This window comes from Bos mutus, chromosome 23 (assembly GCF_027580195.1).
Source record: "Bos mutus isolate GX-2022 chromosome 23, NWIPB_WYAK_1.1, whole genome shotgun sequence".
In the NCBI taxonomy this organism is placed as follows: domain Eukaryota; kingdom Metazoa; phylum Chordata; class Mammalia; order Artiodactyla; family Bovidae; genus Bos; species Bos mutus.
This window is the reverse complement of record NC_091639.1, coordinates 39,303,165-39,310,387: the sequence shown is the minus strand read 5'-3', so window position 1 is coordinate 39,310,387 and position 7,223 is coordinate 39,303,165. Positions and strand designations below refer to the sequence as shown.

The 7,223-nt window shown below is 47.1% G+C and overlaps 1 non-coding gene across 1 annotated transcript; it reads right to left on the bottom strand.

Annotated features, from left to right (window-relative positions):
- Positions 1-812: 812 nt before the first annotated feature.
- Positions 813-918, bottom strand: LOC138985142 (U6 spliceosomal RNA). The gene has a single exon (XR_011462400.1). It is a non-coding gene; the product is annotated as a U6 spliceosomal RNA (small nuclear RNA).
- Positions 919-7,223: the final 6,305 nt, after the last annotated feature.

Here is a 7,223-nt window from a genome sequence, read left to right as displayed (position 1 = left end):
AAATTCCAGATAGTTTTGATTTCCCAGTCACTTTGAGTATATTAAACAGTTATCTGCATCAGCAGAGAGTTCTTTTTTTCTATTTAATTTTTTTTATTGGTGTATGTTTGATTTACAATGCTGTGTAAGTTTCAGGTGTACAGCAAAATGATTTATACATATACATATATCCACTCTTTGTTTAGATTCTTTTCCCATATAAGCCATTACAGAGTACTGAGTAGAGTTTCCTGTGCTCTACAGCCATTTCTTATTAGTTATCTATTTTACCTTTAAAAAAATAATTTTGTGTATTTACTTGGCTGTGCTGGGTCTTCATTGCTTCGACGGCTTTCTCTAGTTGTGGCGAGTGGGGGCTACTCTCTAGTTGCGATGCGTGGGCTTCTCATTGCAGTGGCTTCTTTTTTGGAGCACAGACTCTAGAGCATTTGGGCTTCAGTAGTTGCGGTCCGTGGGCTCAGCAGTTTAGGTTCCTGGACTCGAGCACAGGACCAGTAGTTGTGGCTCACAGACTTGGTTGCTCCGAGGAATGTGGGATCTTCCCAGACCAGGGATTGAACCTGTTTCTCCTGCATTGACAGGCAAATTCTTTACCATTGAGCCACTAGGAAAGGCCCTAGTGTATAGCAGTATGTATATGTCAATCCCAATCTCCCAATGTATCCCTTCCCACCTTATCCATTGATAACCATGTTTGTTTCTACATCCCTGTGACTCTACTTCTATTTTGCAAAAAAAGTTCATTTGTACCCTTTAAAAAAAAAGATTTCCATATATAAGAAATATCATATGATATTTGCCTTTCTGTATTAAAAAACATGGAACACTCCATGAATTTGCGTGTCATCCTTGTGCAAGGGCCATGCTAATCTTCTCTGTATCATTCCAGCTTTAGTATGTATTGCTGAAGTGAGCACTTAAATGCTTAATTTTTTTTTTTTTTTTTTTTTTTAGCCAGAATGCTTTATTTATTTACTTTGGCTGCGCTGGGTCTTCGTTGCTTTGTTCGAGCTTTCTCTAGTTGTGGTGAGCTGGGGCTACTCTTCGCTGTGGTTCGAGGGTTTCTCGCTGCAGCGGCTTCTCTTGTCGCAGGGCACAGGCTTCAGCAGTTGCAGCACACGGGCTTAGCTGCTCTGCACCATGTGGAGTCTTCCAGACCAGTGATCAAACCTGTGTCCTCTGCATTAACAGGCAGATTTGTATGCACTTGGCCGCCAGGGAAGTCCATGCCTGAACTTTTGATCTGGAATTCTTTTAGAGTTAGAGTTCCCACTTTGTTTTTGGCAGATATTTAGGCCATTCTTCCCACAGTTTATTGACTAAACCATCTTTTCTCTACTAATTTGAAATGCCATCTTTTTTGTGCAATAAATTCCCGTATAAAGTGAGTCTATTCCTTTCTATTCTTTATTTTGTCCCCATAAGTTCATCCATTTATATTCATGCTTCAGTACTGCACAATTGCACTCATCTCACACGCTAGTAAAGTAATGCTCAAAATTCTCCAAGCCACGCTTCAGCAGTATGTGAACTGTGAAGCTCCAGATGTTCAGGCTGGTTTTAGAAAAGGCAGAGGAACCAGAGATCAAACTGGCAACATCTGCTGGATCATTGAAAAAGCAAGAGAGTTTCAGGAAAACATCTATTTCTGCTTTATTGACTATGCCAAAGCCTTTGACTGTGTGGATCACAATAAACTGTGGAAAATTCTGAAAGAGATGGGAATACCAGACCACCTGACCTGCCTCCTGAGAAACCTGTATGTAGGTCAGGAAGCAACAGTTAGAACTGGACATGGAACAAGAGACTGGTTCCAAATAGGAAAAGGAGTACGTCAAGGCTGTATATTGTCACCCTGCTTATTAACTTGTATGCAGAGTGCATCATGAGAAATGCTGGGCTAGAGGAAGCACAAGCTGGAATCAAGATTGCCAGGAGAAACATCGATAACCTCAGATATGCAGATGACACCACCGTTATGGAAGAAAGTGAAGAACTAAAAAGCCTCTTGATGAAAGTGAAAGAGGAGAGTGAAAAAGTTGGCTTAAAGCTCAACATTCAGAAAACGGAGATCATCCCATCAGTTCATGGCAAATAGATAGGGAAATAGCGGAAACAGTGGCTGACTTTATTTTTTGGGCTCCAAAATCACTGCAGATGGTGATTGCAGCCATGAAATTAAGAGATGCTTACTCCTTGGAAGAAAAGTTATGACCAACCTACATAGCATATTCAAAAGCAGAGACGTTACTTTGCCAACAAAGATCCGTCTAGTCAAGGCTATGGTTTTTCCGGTGGTCATGTATGGATGTGAGAGTTGGACTATAAAGAAAGCTGAGCGCTAAAGAATTGATGCTTTTGAACTGTGGTGTTGGAGAAGACTCTTGAGAGTCCCTTGGACTGCAAGGAGATCCAACCAGTCCATCCTAAAGGAGATCAGTCCTGGGTGTTCATTGAAAGCACTGATGTTGAAGCTGAAGCTCCAATACTTTGGCTGCCTGATGGGAAGAGCTGACTCATTTGAAAAGACCCTGATGCTGGGAAAGATTGAGGGCAGGAGGAGAAGGGGATGACAGAGGATGAGATGGCTGGATGGCATCACTGACTCAATGGACATGAGTTTGGGTGAACTCCGGAAGTTGGTGATGGACAGGGAGGCCTGGCGTGCTGCAATTCATGGGGTTGCAAAGAGTTGGACACGACTGAGTAACTGAACTGAACTGAACCATGCAGTTCAACAGTAAATTCTGGTATTAGGTTAGACTATTCTCTAAAGGTACTTTGGGTGTGGGCCTCCCCTGGATTTCCAAGACATGGTCTGAGGGTGAGGATCTGAGGTAAGGCATGGTGTATACACTTGGCTTTAGCCATAACTGTGCTCTTGAACACTCTGGTTGGGATAAGTTGAGGAATCCCTCTTGCAACCAGAGACTTAGGTCCAAGTTCTGACTTCACCGTTGAGAACTGGGCGACCTTACTTTTCTGAGCCTCTGATTACAGGGGTCTCTCCACCAGCTCCAGCTTTCTTCAGTTCCAAGATTTGAGGACTAGGGAGCCTCGGGAGTACCAAGCAAGATTGTGAAAGGATAACCAGTTGGTCACTTCGACAGGAAGTCCCATAGATTAGCACAAGAGATTGGCTTGCCACGGAACGGAAAGAGTGGTTAAGCAAGAAGCAAGACTGTTAACAGTTCCAGAGCTCGTGGTCTCCTGGGGGCAGTTTTTGCCTCATTACCGGGCCCAAGAGGTACGGGGTACATGCACGACTGGGAGCCTCTGAGAGGTGGGAGCGACCCGGAGTTGCAATGCTTCTTTTCTTTGGTGGCGTGAGGATGGGGGAGGGAGCTGTGGTCCCCACCCAGCTGCTGGGATGAGGTGCAAAGGGCTGAGGCTTTTTCTCATGAATCTGGAGCTCTCTGCAGCTAGTGGAAGGCCTTTGGGCAGGAGACTTGGATAAATTATCTACCCTCAAATGGTCGTGTGACCCTGGGCAAGTCACCTGGCTTCTCAGAGCCTTGGTTTCTCTTTGAGGTTAGTAGGAGCAAGAGAGAGGATAAATATACTAGGGGGTCTCTTGGATCTGCCGACTTGGACAACCTGAGTTCTGTGACTATCGCTGTTACTTGTAGTTACTGAAGGAGGTGGAGTGAAGCACAGACCCAGGTCCTCACTCCTTTGAAGAGAGGACGATGGAACTGGCGAGGTGCAGGTGCCCTGTTGCAATTCTGCCCTGGTCCCCACAGCACCCTCTTACGAGGCTCTCCACTTCCTGAGGGAAAGCCTGTGGTCCCTGCTCCCTGAGCCGAATCCTACAATGGGGAGCTGATTTCTGGTAGGACTGGGAGCAGGATTCATTAGCCCTCAGGTCTAGCCTCAAACTTTATTTGATTTCTTGGGTGAGGTGGGGAGAGGGCGCAGTGCCGGGGGTGTGTGTGCGGGCATGCGTGCGTTGCTCCCGGGCAGGATGGCATTTCCCACGGTTACAGGTGTGAGGCTGTGATGACCAGTGAGGGGAATGTGGGGTCTTCCCTGGTGGTCCAGTGGTTAGGACTCTGCGCTTCCTCTGCTGGGGGGCCTGGGATCCATTCTCGGTCAAGGAACTAAGATCCCACAGGCCCTGCAGTGCAGCTGGAAAAAAAAAGAAAAGAAGGGGGGATGTGGCGGAGGAGGGGGCGCTGACAGAGGGATGCCCCTGCTGGCAGACTCAAAGGACTTTGCTCTGAGTGACTCTGAGTGGGCAGGAACCTTGGTACACACCAGAGGTTGTGACAGGTGTCATGTCTGACTGTGAGGGAGTAGTGAGTGTGAGAGCTGACTGTGAGTGAGTGTGTGTGTGTGTGTGTGTGCATGCATATGCCTGTGTGTATGCACAGGTACACCTTTGTGAGAACTGACTGAAGGATGTTCCCGTTGTTTCTGAGTGCCCATCCCTGGCCTAGATGGGACACAGACTGTTTTTAGGGCACTGTTCTCAGCTGTGAGGGGGAACTCCCTGTCCCTGACTGATGGTGACAGGTATGTTGAGGCGGTGCTGGCCCTAGGGCACCTGCTGCCTTTTAGCCCCGGGACTCCTGACAGGCAAGGAGGGGGCCGCTGAGTGCCATCTGGGCAGAGAAGACTCGACGGGCTCAGAGGGCTGACACTGAGGCCTGAGGCATAGTGGGGACTGGCGAGGTGTCCAGTAGGCGCTGCTTCCTTACACAGTGTCAGGGGACTGGTGGAAATGGGGTGCAGCTCAACTAGGAACTCCCCCACAGGGTGCCAAGAGCATCCCATGTCCTGCGATGTGGCCACAGGGATTCTATTTCAGGATTGTGACTCCCTTCACTTGTGGGAGCCTGGCATCCTCAGTGACATGGCACCCACATCACAGCAGACTCTCCTCCCCAGGGCTTCAGTTCTCGAAGCTTCCACAACAAGAATCTTATCTTTCTGCCTCATGTGTGTTATCTCCATCAACGGAAGTGCACGCGGAACTTGAGTTTCTAAGTCTGACAGCCAGAGCAAAGCCTCCCACTCTGCCCTGTTTCAAAGCCCTGGCCCATCACGACTGCTCCGTCTGGCGTCTGTGATCCACAGAGGCGTCTCATGCCCACCAAGGAGGTGCTTCTCCGAGAAGCGGTCTTAGGGCAAGTCTGTCCTGTGACAAACCCAGAGAGTGGGTCTGGCATCAGGTTTGCTTCCAATGTCATGGCTTGGGCTGGTGGCCTCTGCCTTTCGGAACCCCCTCTCTCAGTTTTCTCACCTGTTGAGTGGGTATAAAATCATATCTGTACAACATCTGACTTTTATGAGACTCCAGTGGAATTTCACCCGCATCCATGCTATCACACCGATGTCATGGGCTATTGTATCCAGTGGTTATCCTATGCCATATTCGGGGCATAGTTCTGAGTGCTTTACATTGATTACATATTCAACAAATATTTGCTGAGCACTGACTGTATGCAGGGCACTGTTTTAGGCATTTGAAATAGAGCAGTAAACGGAAGAGGCTTCTATTCAGTAAGAGAAGATGCAAATTTTACAAAATAAATGAATAAAAGACTCTATTCTGGGAAGGTGACAAGTGTTGAGAGAAAGTAAAGCTGGGGACATTCCCTGGTGGTCCAGAGGTTAAGAATTCAAGGTTCCACTTCAGGGAGCGTGGGTTCGGTCCCTGGCAAGGGAACTCAGATCCTGCAAACCCCGTGGTGAGACCAAAAAAAAAATTAATGATAAAAAAAAGTAAAGCTAAAATGCGAGTTGGGCTCTGCTGGGAATAGGAAGTGGTGTTTCCAGTTCAACTGTCTTATTTCATCTTCATGGCAACCCTGTGTGGGAGACACTAGTCTCATGTCCCAGTGAGGAGAATAAGGCACGGAGATGTTATGTGACTTCCCCATGGTCACATAGCCTGTGAGCGGCAGGGCTCGGAGAGGCAGAGTCTGCCTGACTAGAGCAGTGGGACTGGAAATCACTGCCTCTCTTGGCCTCTTTTTCCACACTTATGGGTCAAGAGGGTGTGATGGACCCTCTTCTGGTACCGATGCTCAGTGAGTGTTTCTTTGATTATAACATACAAGGCCCAAGGCCCAGCCCATTGGAAAGTCGTCGGGTCATGGAGGAAGGAGACCCCCCCTCTTAGGGGGACGGTGAGTGAGGATGGATGGTGACTTCCAAGTGTGGACAGATGCAGCCCAAGGAGGGGTGTGTATCTCGTCATTGTCTCCAGGGAGAGCTTGGAGGGTGATGTGGTTGTGGAGATACTGATACTAGTGGAAGGACAGTTGGATTTGTGGATGAAATTCTCTATTCTAACTCCTGGAATCTCATTCTTGGCTTGGTTTTTCCTCCTCTGGTTTTTATTTTTATTTTTTGGCCCTGCCCTTCAGCTTGAGAGATTTCAGTTCTTCGACCAGGGACTGAACCTGGGCCCTCGACGGGGAAGGTGCAAAGTCCTAACCCCTGGTTGCTGTCCAGTCGCTCATTTGTGGCGCTCTGCAGCCCCACGGACCGCAGCACACCAGGCTTTCCTGTCCTCCACTATCTCCTGGAGTTTGCTCAAATTCTTCCATTGAGTCGATGATGCCAGCCAACTATCTCATCCTCTGTCATTCACTTCTCCTCATGCGCTCAATCTTTCCCAGCATCAGGGTTTTTCCAATGAGTTGGCTCTTCACATCAGGTGGCCAAAGTATTGGAGCTTCAGCTTCAGCAGCAGTCCTTCCAATGAATTCAGGGTTGATTTCCTTTAGGATTGACTGGTTTGATTTCCTTGAAGTCCAAGGGATCTCAAGTGTCTTCTCCAGCATCACAATTCAAAAGTTAACCACTGGACAACCAGGCAATTCCCATCTCCCCTGCTTTTTATTAAGAAAACTTTCAAATCTACAAAAGTTGAGCAAATAGTACAATGAAAGCTATTGGACAGATGGCTCACAATTTGCCCCATTTATTCTCTCTCTACACACACACACACTTATTTCCTCTTAATTTGCTTATGTATTTACACAGAGCCATTTGAAAGTGAAATGCAGACATTATATATACTTCAGCATGAATCCCTTAAAGACAGAGATTCTTCTACATGATCACAACATGTGTCACACCGAAAAAATTTCACATTGCTCAGTGAATATCTGATATAAAGTCCGTATTCAAATTTCCCCAGCTGTCCACAAAATATCCCTTATTCTTATTGGTTTTTTTTGAAGGAGAATCCAATTAACAATCACATAATA